The following is a 12,883-nucleotide window of genomic DNA, read 5'->3' as shown; positions in this document are numbered from 1 at the left end:
TTGTGTGGGAGGAGTGAGAACGCTTTCTCAATCATCTTAGCATACTTGGGACGATGTCGTTTAGGACACTGCTTAGAGAAGTGACCTTTCTTGTTGCAGATGAAACATCGATCTGTGGACTTCTGTCTGAAGGGTTTCTTCTTAAGAAATTTCCATATCCGTTTCTTTTTGAATTTCGTACAACGACGGCAAGGACGTGTATCATCACCTTGGAAGTAACGAGCCTTGCGGAAATGATTCTTTTTCTTCTTGAACAAACAATCACAAGACTGCTTGTCTTTGCATTTGATGGAGAGATACGGCTTGTCACAAGCGGAACCAAGACGAGTATTCATCTTTTCTGCTCTTTTCAGAAACTTATGTTGATTGCATAACTTTTGGACTGCTTGCAGGGAGGTCTGATGGATCTGACCTAGAGTAGCGGCATGGAGTGGAAGATTTCGCTGCTCAAGGAGCTTCGTAGTTTCATCACCAAGAGGATCCGGAAGAGAGTTAAGATAAACTTGCTTGAGATTGACATCATCTTTTCCACCAATGATGTAAAACTATTTAGACATCTTAGCATAATGGCGATCCAAATCAGCTTTATCGAAAGAGCAAACTTTCATCTGTAAGAATTCTTCACGAGCTATGCGAGCATAGGAGGTGGAATCTCCAATAAACTCTAAATAAATGAAGCTAATGAAGGCTTCGACACTGTTTTCATTTAGGAGCTGGAGCTGACGATATTCACCAAGCATGTTCCACCATTCTCGGAGAGTACCACTGAATCGAGCAACGACTTTTTCACAAGTATGGCATGCAGTAGCACCTGGAGTCTGCAAATCTGCTCTCATCCATGCATAAATATCCATGAGTCGCTGTTGCCATTCATGAGGCAGAAGATCAGCAAGAGTAAACAGTTTCTTGTGATCACTTTCTGGAGCAACAACACGAGGAGCATGATGAGGAGGAGCAGGTCTGTCTTCATCAACATCACTAGCACCTGGATATTTCCATACTCCACCACATCTGACTCGGATGACGACTGAGTCTTGACTCATTGACTCGTTGAGTTAACTCGCTGAGTTACTCCTCCACAAAAGTCCAAAAAGAGAAAGCTCCAACGAATGTACTATGCAAATAGTATGTAATAGTGTGATGTACTATGCAAATAGTGTGAAATAGTGTGAAACAGTGTGTAATAGTATGAAATAGTGGTTGAATAGTGTGCAATAGTTTTTGAGGTGTAAAAAAGTTAAAAGAAGGAATCTATGGAATCTCTACGTGGCTTCTTACCTGCTACAAGTATTATACGTGGCCCCACACGTGGCCCGCATACTCGAAGCGTCTGCAACACGTCCAGCTCCAGGTGTTGATCCAAGGACGATCCAAGCCATCCAAGCCATCCACGCCACCCGGTCCCTCACCGACATCAAGATGAAAGCTTCGAGACGCGTCCTGAAGATAAGATCAAGCGATTTCTTCATCGCCTTACCTTCTCTATAAATACAAGCCGATCCAGCATAAGAAGGCATACTCAGAGATAGTGAGAAAAACTGAAGACATCGAGAGAAATACTGAGAGATTAGTGAGAGTTTTAGTTACAGAGTGTGAAATGTTTTGTAAATAGTGAGAGTGAATAGTGATCATGAATAGTGTTTTTGAATAGTGTTTTTCAATAGTGTCTTGTACTTTATGTTTTTAATGAAAGAAAGTTTTTATGTTATTACGTTACCGTGTTTGTTTTAAGTTTCGTGTTCGTGTTAAGTGTCTTTTATCTTATAATTTTTCTAGATTTCATCTTATTACTGATATTATCTTCACAACACCATTCCCTCGCACTGTGTATCTACGTCCACGTCAGGTCCCCTTTCTTTCATGTCTCAGCCAGAACTTATTGCGGCCATATTAGTGGGTATCGGTGCCTTTTATATGTGTTTGTTTTCCTGTATTTATTGTCTTTGTTTATCTTTCTCTAAATCTTAATTTTCGTAATTTTATGTTTCGTGCTACAGTAACTTGCTACAGTAACAGTGCTACAGTAACATCGCTACAGTAATACTGCTACAGTACCATAGCTACAGTACATGCTGTCTTTTTTCACGATTAGGGTTTGGATTTCAGTTTTCTTGGTCTGTATCTTCTTATCTAGGGTTTTTAACATTATTTAGGGTTTAGGGTTTAGGGTTTAGCTCTTGTGTGTCCAAATGATCTGAGTCAACAGGTTGTTTGCCTTTAGAGGTAGAAGGGACAGAAGGGTGTGAGGCTGGTTGAGAGGGTGGAGTAGGTCGAAAAGATTGTGAGGCTGAGGGTTGAGGAGGTGGAGGAAACGGCTGGCTGGCTTTTGTAGGTGTGACTTCAACATGTTGTTTAAAGGGGAGTTTAACAAAGAATTCAGGACGGGTCCAAAGAGGGGATGAATGTTTTTTGGCAAACTCTGAGTGAGTTGTAGCACAACATTGCTCAATGAGGAGGTTTTTGATTCTCAATACCCTTCAAGTCATCACCAATTACTAATATCATTCACATACTCAAAATGTGTCATGTAGCCAGAGGTAGAGTGCTTCAAGAAAACCGAGTGATTTACTTTACCCCTCTTCAATCCAAACGACATCACCGCACCGCTGAACTTCTCAAACCAGGCATATGGTGAGTGTTTCAATCCATATATAGTCTTGTTTAACGCGTACAGACTCCCCCTAAGGAACGTATCCAGGAGGTTGCTCCATGTAGAGTTCTTCATGTAATTCTTCATGTGGAAGCGCGTGTTCTTCACATCTAGTTGTATGAGAGGCCAATCATGATTTGCAGTGATTGATAAAACAACCTGAATCGAATTGAGCTTAGTAATCGGTGAAAAAGTATCCATATAATCTACCCCATAAATCTTAGTACTTCCCTTGCTGACCAACCAGACTTTGTAATGATCAATTGATCCATCAGGCATAAACTTTACTTTGTAAACATATCTACACTCAACTGGAATATTGCCCAATGGGAGATCAGTTAATTTCGAGGTATCATTGGAGTACATAGCTTCTATCTCTTCATCCATGACTCTTTTCTAATTTTCATCGAGCAATACCTCCTGGACTAACTTAGGAATGGACATAGCAGACTAGGCGAGAGCAAACTTAAGATAATTTGTGGACAAGTGGTTAAAAGTGATAAAGTCGGGAATCGGATGAGTAACACAAGAACATTTACCTTTTTGGACTGCAATAGGTAGATCATTGGCAAGCTTAGGAGACTCAGAAGAACTAAGAACCTCAGTAGGTGTAGTGCGTAGATTCATGAGGAATATTATACAATGCATGCTTTTCTTTTTTTTTTTTCCTCCTTGTAATATGCTTGCTGGAAATCCTTTGAAGGTGTCTCTATTTCAACATAAAAGTATGAAGGAAATACATTAGGCAAATGAACTTTTCCATGGATGTGGCTTTGTTTGACAGTACCCTCATTTTAAACAAAAAAAAAAAAAAGAAAAAAAAACGAAAAAAAGAAAAAAGAAGAAGAAGAAGCTAATATCAGTGGTTACAAAATATTCTCAAGTGTAGGAGAATAGCATCAATAATGCTTTCGAGTACATGAATATCCTAGAAAAATCCATTTAATCGAATGAGGCGCAAGTTTATCTTGACCTGACTCAAGTATATGAACAAAGCCAGTACAACCAAACACTTTGAATGAATAGAAAAAATGACCGATCAGGAAATAACAATGAGATGATGTTTTTCATAAAATCGATGAGGGCATTCTGTTTATCAGATGACATGTAACAAGGACTACACCCTAGAAGAATAGTGGGACAGTTATTTCTAATAACAAGGCACGAGTAACCGTGATCCGGGCTGTTTCCCTCTCGACGATGAAGCTTATCCCCCATCGTCTCACTGGCACGTCTACCCTAATTTTGTTAAGGTATATAAGCACAAGCCGGCTGATGAATAATACCTTAACTCTGTAAATAAGTTTGAAAATTTCCGAGAAACAAATTCCAATGCATTATCTGATCTAAGCATACATAACTTTGTATCAAATTTAGGCCCCGTTTGTTAAATCTAAGTCTAAAGTCTGAATCTGAAATTTGAAGCCTGAATCTGAGATCTAAAGGCTGAATCTGAAAGCTGAAGTCAAAAAACTTGTTTGGTAATTATGGATGAAGTCTGAAAATTAGGTACTGAATTTGAAACAACCTATTTGTTAACAAACATCTGAAATGTCTGAAATACATTAATTTGATGCATTTGCCCCTATCTCCTATTTGGAAATGTTTTACATTATAAAGAAATTATTTTTTATTAGATGAGAATAAAATTATTCTATTTAATTCAAATAAACTAAAGTACTTATGAACCACACCTTGGTGGGCTCAAAAAATGATTATGAATATTGTAATGGGAGGGTAACCTGTAACTGACGTAAAGGTTTCACGGACTGCAGGAAGTGGCTGGCAGGTGTACGGTGTACCAACGCACCAGGCAGCAGGTGATTTGACGTCAGCAAGTTCTGTGGGTCCCATCATGAGGTATGTGCTATAACCAAACTGTCCATCCATTTGGCGGGCTCGTCTTAAGACTTGAGTTGAAAAATAAGACAAATCTAAAGATCAAGTGGACCACAATGCAAAAAGCAGTGGGGTTGAACGTCTACCATTGAAACAGAGGAATCCGAACCATATCCAACCCAATCCGACTTGGTTCAGGTCAGGCCAGCAGTGTGACGGATCGGATCGAGTCAGAGGACTCGAACTCAGTCCCGGATTGAATCGAGTTCGGTCAGAGCATTGAAAGTTTCGGACCGAGTCGAGTTGGACCCAATGCGGTCTGACTCGACTCAATGCCCACCTCTAACTGTTATGCAAGTTGGTTATATTTTTAAAATTTTATATTAATTTTCAGGAAAATCCAGCAAAATATACTATGGTTGTTAATATTTTGTTTCCATTTGATTTCTATGAAAACTTTGATATTTACATGCAAATGGAAGGATGATTCATACATACATTGTTTTGTAAAAGCATGTTCACTATGGAAAGTATGAGTGCTCTTTCCTGAATTATCCTGAAAAGATCATGAGTTATGAAAAGGTACATATGAAAAGTTGTTATGGAAAGTGATTTAAGAAAAATATACTTTGGAAAGCTCTTGCATGAGCAGTTTATTTATTTAAAATTCAGTTTGGGAAAGTATTTTAGAGTGATATTTTTGGAAAGTTTCTGTGGAGAATTCGATCATGGGTTTCCGAATAACCGGCAAAGAGTAAGGTGATACATTGTCCCTTTGGCTGAAAGTCTTGGAAAGAAAAATAGAGGGGCATTTAAGACTTTTATGTTGAAATGACATTAAACCCCAATTGTATCTTTTTAGCCTACCTTGGCCCAATTTTTATTGTGAAAGAGTGTCACTTACATAGGAACGGCAAATCGTTTTTGCTTGACTAAGTCGATCGTGTCCCACAGTGTGAGTTCAAGTGTACGAGCATGATAATAACTGCAAAAGGCCATTGTTTGGACGTGTTGCATTGGCAGAGGGTTATGGCTGGTGAGAAAAGGCCCTGGTGTTACCAATGACTCATACTTGTGGGTGACGGTGCACCCCTTGTATACTGCATCATGCATGTGATTTGACATCATGGTTTTTGTTAGCATCGAGATTTTGCTAATTTTTTGTGATCATTCATGTTTTTAACCATCTTATATCAATCATTTTGGTTAAATGCTATATTTATAAACCAGCTTTATTAGGAATTTACCATTTTTGAAAATGTTATAATTATACAGTAGTAATATTTGAAAGCTTGTTGAATTGAAGAATTTCTATATTTGAAAACTTGCTATTTTGGTCACCTGCTATTTGGGGAAGTGTTTATTTTTGTAAAATATTTATTTTAGAAAATAATAAGGATCTTCCTCAAAGTAATTTGCAGCTCACCCTTTTGGAATTTTCAGTTTTCAGGTTCAAGATCAAGTTAAGAGAGCAAGGGGAGTGGATTTCTAGAAGTTTATTTCTGTTTAGCTAGTTATAATTTTCTTTTGGTTTGAGTTTATTGTAAAGGAATTATAATGGAAGAGTGATCAAGTTTTGAGAGAATGGTGATTGGATATTCTATTGTGTGTGTGTGTGTTGTAAAATGATATTGTATGGTTTGATGAGGCATGTTCTAGGATGCATGATTGGGGTCTAGCCAACCTTGGTGCCGGATATCAAGGCATGACATTCTCTCTCTTTTATAAAGGGAACATCATCATTAGATCGCATGGATGTCATGTGGATGACATGTTTGAAGAGGGGGCCTTAGTGGCCTTCATGCATTGGCTTGAGGGATGATGTTGACTACATGTATTGGTTGTTGCTAAGGTGGAGGAAGGAGAGAATTAGTGGGGGGTGTAGTGGGATGTGAGGTTTGAATGAAGTAAGAGAGAGTTAGTGGAGAAACTTGGAGTGGGCTTTTGGACTTTAGTGGTCCATGGGCTTGACTAAGCCAAAAGCCTGCCCATAAAGTGATGATGTATAAAGTGGTGCTCATAAAGGTAGATAATATGAAAACTGTGGTTAACACCTCCTTAGTTTGGTCAACATTTTATAGAATGACCTTTGCATGTGAGGGTATATGGAGTATTTGTGTTTTCGCACATGTGCACACATGTGTGGATGAGGGATGTGGTCACAAGTGTCAAAGAGGGGTGTCGGGTGTGCCCATAATAATCCTAGTGTACTCAAAAAAGGAAATAAAATTCGGTCTATTAAACCTTTAAAGAAAGAACCCATCTTTTAAAAGTGAAAATTTCGTAACGTTTTTTTTTTTTCTTTTTTCCCTTTTTTTTCCATCTCATTTCCTCTCAACTTCTTCTTAAACAAGCTAATAATTCTTTTTTTTTTTTTTAAAAATTAAAATTAAAATTAAAATTTTAATTTTATTTTTATGCGAGAGTTTAGTCTAGAGAAAAGTAGTGGGAAAATATGAAAACTTATTTTAGAGTAGTCAAAAAGTATGAAAGATTGTTGGAGTACGGTGATAAATGAAGAGGTAGCTAGGGAGTAGTGATAAATAAAGAAGGTACGGAGAAGAAGGTAAGGGGCATTTTTGTCCCAGAAAAATAAAAATCATTTTAAATTTAAGAAGCTAAGTTTTTTAAAAAAGGGATCTATTTTGGATTCCCGGTGAACCTCAGGTCTACTTGGGAAAAAAAAGTCCTAAAAAAAAACATTGGCCTTTTTTCCCTCACGGCTGCCCATTTTTTCAATTAATTTTGGCCAACATGACTAGTGGACCAGCATTATCATTGGGATGGAGAATTTACATAGCGGTGCCCTTCTGATGGCTTGGATAATACACTTTTCTACCATGCTGGCATATGTAGCGGCCTGTACCCATATGATGGCTTGGACATTGCACTTATCTACCTGGCTGGCATATGTTGTGGTGTGTGCATTCCATGAATTGCTAAGGCCTGTGGGCTTAGCAAAGCTCATTGGCTACTTAGTCAAATGTGCCCGATCTTGCATGTGATGTCATGGCGAGTTCTATTGTCCAGATAGAGAGAGTTTTTAAGATGTTCTCCATCCATTGTTACGTCCAGCAGATCACCCGTTTGGATCACTCAACCATTTGCCCAGTTTTGTGTAAACTATGTTAACTTCGCGTGCATGCTAGACAAGCTTGTGGGACATGCTTGGATTTAGGAGAAAAAATATAAAAATAAAGGAAAATCGAAACACTTTTCTTGTGATGGAAAGTTTCACCATTTTGGATAGCAAAAATCATAGCGGATTTTGCGTAATAATAATTGTTGATGTTGAAATCTGGTCTTCCTAATTGCGTATTGGAGAACTTGCACAAGGAGAACACTAACAGAGACCCTGAATAAGGCGGGGGATGCTCCGATGCCTAAGTCAGACAGGGAAGCTAGGTATACAATTTTTTGTGCATACATTTCTTGTAGACTAGATCTCTATTTATTGTTATGGGATGCCCTCCTTAGTTGGAAAGCTCCCCTACTGGCCATCGTAGTAGTCCATCAGTTGGTTCGACCTTGTAAGGAGGCCGACTTCCTCTAATGATAGTCGATGCATTAGGTCGTACCTAGGGCTCAATTCTGGTGGTCAAAACTAAATTCTCCCTCTTAGGATACTGCAATTTCTCTCACGTAGATCATCCTTGGTCGGTCCCTTTTAGTTTGTCCCTCTTTACCCATAATAGTATCCCCCTTGCTTTCGAACTTGTCCCACAAGCTCAGGAAGTAAGGAGGTGGGGGACCGACCTGCAGTGCCTATCACCTGGGAGGTCGAGTCAAAACCTTATCATTGAAGGAAGTAAGATGGGACAACGGACATGAAAGTCAAAGCAGACCCATAATGATTGAGGCGGTGCACTCGAGAAGGCGTGTGCTGGCACGACGTCGTTTCGGTTTTCAACCAATAATAGGCAAAACATGTGGCGTGACCTCAGAGATCGGGTCAAAAGCACAAATGAGAGGCCGCCACGTGGAAAGTAACGTGTGCCGTAACATTTCCTCGGGTGTAGCATTAAATGCGAGCAATGACTATCCATGGCCGATGATTCCTATAAAAGGGGAAGAAGCCCTAACAGCCCAGTCATTTGCTCCCTTACGTTGCTGCCGCTTCTTCAGACTTCCAGGACTACGTCATTTCCTGTAAGTCTGAACTCTCTACTCCGTCGAGCTTCTGTTCTTCTTCCTCCAATTTTCTTCTGTTTTCCTTTACTCTTTGACTTGATATATCTGATATTTCGAATGAAGAGCCTGAATCTAGAGCTTTCCAGGGAGATTCCGATCTGAAAAGCATAGATTCTCGACTTGGGGCGCCCTCTGATCCTCCATCTCTGATATCACTAGGCCATGGCCGGGTGATGGAGTCTGTCTCAACAGAGAGAGTGGCAGCTCAGACCTCGTCCGAGTAGGTAAACGATGTTGGTCTCACTGGGTCGACATTGACGGAGATCGATTTGGTCCAAATCGGATCTAAGTACTAAATCCTGGACTCAGTGGGACTCCGAGCTCCTGAGCCTGGTGAAGTCCCCGGTGACCCTTGCGAGGGTGAGGTGGCCATCTACTTGGTCACCTTGCAATGCGGTCTCCGCATCCCCCTTCATCGGATTGTGCGAAAGGTCACCTCTCACTTGAGGTTGCCTTGGGCCAGATTATCCCAAATGCATGGAGAGCTCTGCTGGGGACCTTCATCCTCTTGTTCCAGCTCGAGAATGCCGAGGTGATGGCTGAATAGTTCATGAATTTATACTAGCCCAAGGCTAACTTGAAGCATCTGAGCTGGTATTACTTCTCGAGGTGGGCGAACAAGGGCCAAGCCCTTATCATTGACAACCAGACTTCTAACAAAAACTAGAAGAATAAGTGGTTATGGGCATCTGGAGAATGGGAGGCACCAGCTAGTGAACTGGCCCATCAACGAGCTCGGGTCCCCACCAAATTCGCCACTCGAGGTTGGATATCACTGAGCTATCGGACTCGAGAATTTTTCTTATACTTTCGTAGTTACATTCGCTCACCACTGACCACTTTCATAGGCTTTTCCAAAACTCCACCTCTTCTTTCTGATCTTCAGCTCACCCAGGTGAACATGACAAAGACAACAAAGGTCACTCAGAGAGCCTAGACTATGCTGGTCACACCCGACCTCCTTTATCAGTCCAGACTCTTTCGACCTGCCCCTTCTGGTATGTAACAGATCGCGGATACGTTTAGATCAAAATTTTTCTTAGAATTTTCAATAAGTTGTAGTGTCTTGTTGTGTAGATATGGCTGACCAAAGCTCGAAGAGATCCTGACCTCCATCCGTGGCTGAGATGGCCCAAAAGAAAACAAAGAGGAAGAGGGTTGTCGTACCTTCGTCGAGGTTGGCAGGCTCCTTGGCTTCAGGGGTGAGGTCGGGGCCCATCAGCGAGGGACCCTTTGCAGAGTAGCCCCCACAGGGCACTGCTGGTGAAGTAGTTCAGGGGGCTCCTTCTTTTCCTCAACCGCCTATTGTGGAGGTGGTAGATCGGGGGGAGTCTCCCCCAGCCCATGAAGTTCCTCCTTTCGAGGAGCTTCAGCCCCCCACAGCAAAGGCACAAGCCGAAGAGAGTGATACCTCTGGCTAACAGGCCAATGAGGCCGAGGAGCCGAGTCCTATGCCTCCCGGATATCACATGAATAATCTCGCCGGGTGGACGGCTCGACATGTTTCTCAGCAGTAGATAGCTGAGCTGGTAGATACCCACCCAGTGACCCTATTGGTGGACATTGCCGCATACTGCTACACGGTAATCTCCTTTACCTAATCCATGATAGTTCATTGGTGAACTATTAATTCTTTTTAACTTATTCTTCTCTGTTTCAGCTTGTTCCAGTTCTTCTATTTGCCCATGCATCAGTGAGGCAGATAGGCAAGGAGTGTGAAGAGGATGAGGCCACCCTTCAGGAGAAGACGACCGAAGCTAAAGCCTTCCGGGAGGCTTTGGAGAAGTTTAAGAAGCAGTAGGTTGCTCTGAAGATTCGACTAGAAGAGGCCCAGTGGAAGGAGGGATTGGTAGCAGCATAGCTAAAGAAGACGAGGTCGCGCCTTGTCGCTTCAGAAGCCAGGGCTGCAAGACTAGAGGCTGAGCTAGCAGAGGTAAAGGCTTCCTCGGCCATCAACATGGCTGAGATCGAGGCTACTTCGGTTGCCAAGTTGGCTGAGGTTGAGGCGTCCCTTCCGTCAATCAGGGTTGCAACGGTAGAGGAATACAAGGCCTCGAAGGAATGAGCAGATGAGGTCGAGACATGTTATAAATACGGGTACGAGAAGTGCCTCAAAGATGTGAAGGGAAAGTATCCTGAACTTGACTTGAGCGACTTCAAGGAGCTTCTTAAGATTCGGCCCCAGACACTGCAAGATCTGAGGATAACCCTCAGGCCGACTAGTCTCGTCATCCCCCCCTTTACTTGTAGCCCTTTATCTTTTTTGTACTTTGTATATGATTAATGAGAGATGACAATTTTCCATTCTTGTCGTGCATGTTCGTTTAATTTTTTCTTTTGGTGGATTGGATGTAGCGTAGTGAGTAGTATACAACAAACCAAGTAGGTAGGTCGGATACGACAGACTAAGTAGGTAGATCGGATACGACAGACTAAGTAGGTAGGTCGGATACGATAGATTGAGTAGGTAGGTCAGATACGATAGACCAAGTAGGTAGGTTGGGCATTAGGCGCTCTTTATTCGAAGTTGGTAGGCCAGATACGATAAACTGAGTAGGTAGGTCGGATACGACAGACCAAGTAGGTAGGTCGGGCATCAGGGGCTCTTTATTCCCATGTAGGGAGAAGTCCTTTGAGTCGATCACGTAACTTAGATGGTAGAATCCAAAAAGGATTATCCGCCCCTGACCTGGGAAGGTCCTTTTGTGATAGAATCTAGTGGATAACTCTTTTCCCTTGCACTAAGGGCAGTCCTCATGGTTAGTCCTGTAGCTCAGGTAGTTGAGAATTTAAAAGAAAATTTCCCCCCAAACTAGGAGATCTTTTATTGTTGAATGCAAAAACTTAAAAAAATCATTTTTCCTTCTAAGGAGGGGGTCGTTCTATTCAAATAAAATAATAGCAATGTGCCGAGCACCTTTTTCCCTTTGAGAAGGGGGGTCGCTCTTAGTCGAGTGGGTCTACCACACGATGCAATATTGGTCGAGAAACTTGCAAGTCCTCAAGGGTAGTAGATCTTCAAGTGCTAGGCATTCCACGGGTGAGGTAAGGGTTGCCCGTCCATATCCTCAAGTTGATAAGCCCCTGATCGCGATGTAGTTATTATCTTGTAGGGTCCTTCCTAGGTTGGTCCTAAAGTCCCCGAGCTGGGCTCTTTTGTGTTATGGAATGTCTCACGAAGGACCAAGTATCCCACTCATAATCTTCGTACTCTGACTTTAGAGTTGTAGTATTGGGCCACGTCCTGCTGGTGGGTTGTAATCCTCAGCTGTGCTCGTCCTCTTTCTTCATCGAGTAGGTCTAGGGCCAACGCCATCTACTCGGCATTTTGATTTTCATCATAGGAATCAACCCGTGCAATAGGGAGTCCTATTTCAACTAGCACCATGGCCTCTGCTCCAAATGTCAGGGAGAAAGGGGTCTCTCCTGCCGAAGTTCGAGCAGTGGTCCGGTATGCCCATAAGTCGCGTGGCAGTTCCTCGGCCTAGGCTCCTTTGGACTTCTAGAGCTTAGTTTTGAGGTCGTTTTTCATGATCTTATTCACAACTTCCACCTATCCATTGGCCTAGGGGTGTCGAGGTGATGAGAAGACATTGTGGATCCCGAGCCCTTCACAATGACCTCAGAATTGGGCCACGTCGAATTGTTTACCATTGTCCAATACGATGATGTGTGTGATCCCATACCTGCATATGATATTTTTTTAGACGAAGTCGGTAATCTTCTGCTCAGTAATTTTGGCTAATGGCTCAGCCTCTGCCCATTTGGTGAAATAGTCGACCGCCACCACAACGAACTTGGTTTGGCCTTTCCCCATCAACAATAGGCCTATGATGTCAATCCCCACTAGGCAAATGGCCAATGGTCGGTCATAGGGGTCAGTTGCTCTGATGGTTGTTGAGGTATCAGGGTGAACCTCTAACACTTGTTGTAATTCTGCACGTAGCGTTTGACATCTTCTTTGATAGTTGACCAGAAATATCCTTGTCTAATCACCTTATAGGCTATGGCTCTGTTAAGGGTCAAATATTGCATATTATCCCCTATTTATATCTTGGTTTTATGAACATGATAATGCTTAATGTTTTATTTTACTCATGTTTGTGTTGCAAGGTGAATTTAAGAGCTTGAATTGAAAAGGATGCTAAAAGCATGAATTTGATGCTCAAGAATCACCAAGGCAAGGGATGGGTCTTAGAAGGC

The 12,883-nt window shown here is 41.9% G+C and overlaps 1 protein-coding gene across 10 annotated transcripts in view; it reads left to right on the top strand.

Annotated features, from left to right (window-relative positions):
- LOC131246160 (protein MHF2 homolog) overlaps positions 1–6,085 on the top strand; it is a 59,665-nt gene extending 53,580 nt beyond the window's left edge. For 4 of the 10 annotated variants that reach the window (XR_009171215.1, XM_058246070.1, XM_058246069.1 and 1 more), the window contains one exon: positions 5,933–6,085. The gene's annotated coding sequence lies outside the window, so the exon portion shown is untranslated. Of the gene's footprint in view, positions 1–4,425; positions 4,511–5,910 lie in introns of all 10 variants that reach the window. The other 6 variants (XR_009171213.1, XR_009171214.1, XR_009171212.1 and 3 more) reach the window with 2 other exon arrangements.
- The last annotated feature ends 6,798 nt before the right edge of the window (positions 6,086–12,883 follow it).

This window comes from Magnolia sinica, chromosome 5 (assembly GCF_029962835.1).
Source record: "Magnolia sinica isolate HGM2019 chromosome 5, MsV1, whole genome shotgun sequence".
Lineage (NCBI taxonomy): Eukaryota > Viridiplantae > Streptophyta > Magnoliopsida > Magnoliales > Magnoliaceae > Magnolia > Magnolia sinica.
The sequence above is the reverse complement of the archived record's forward strand: the minus strand, read 5'-3'. Positions and strand labels throughout refer to the sequence as shown.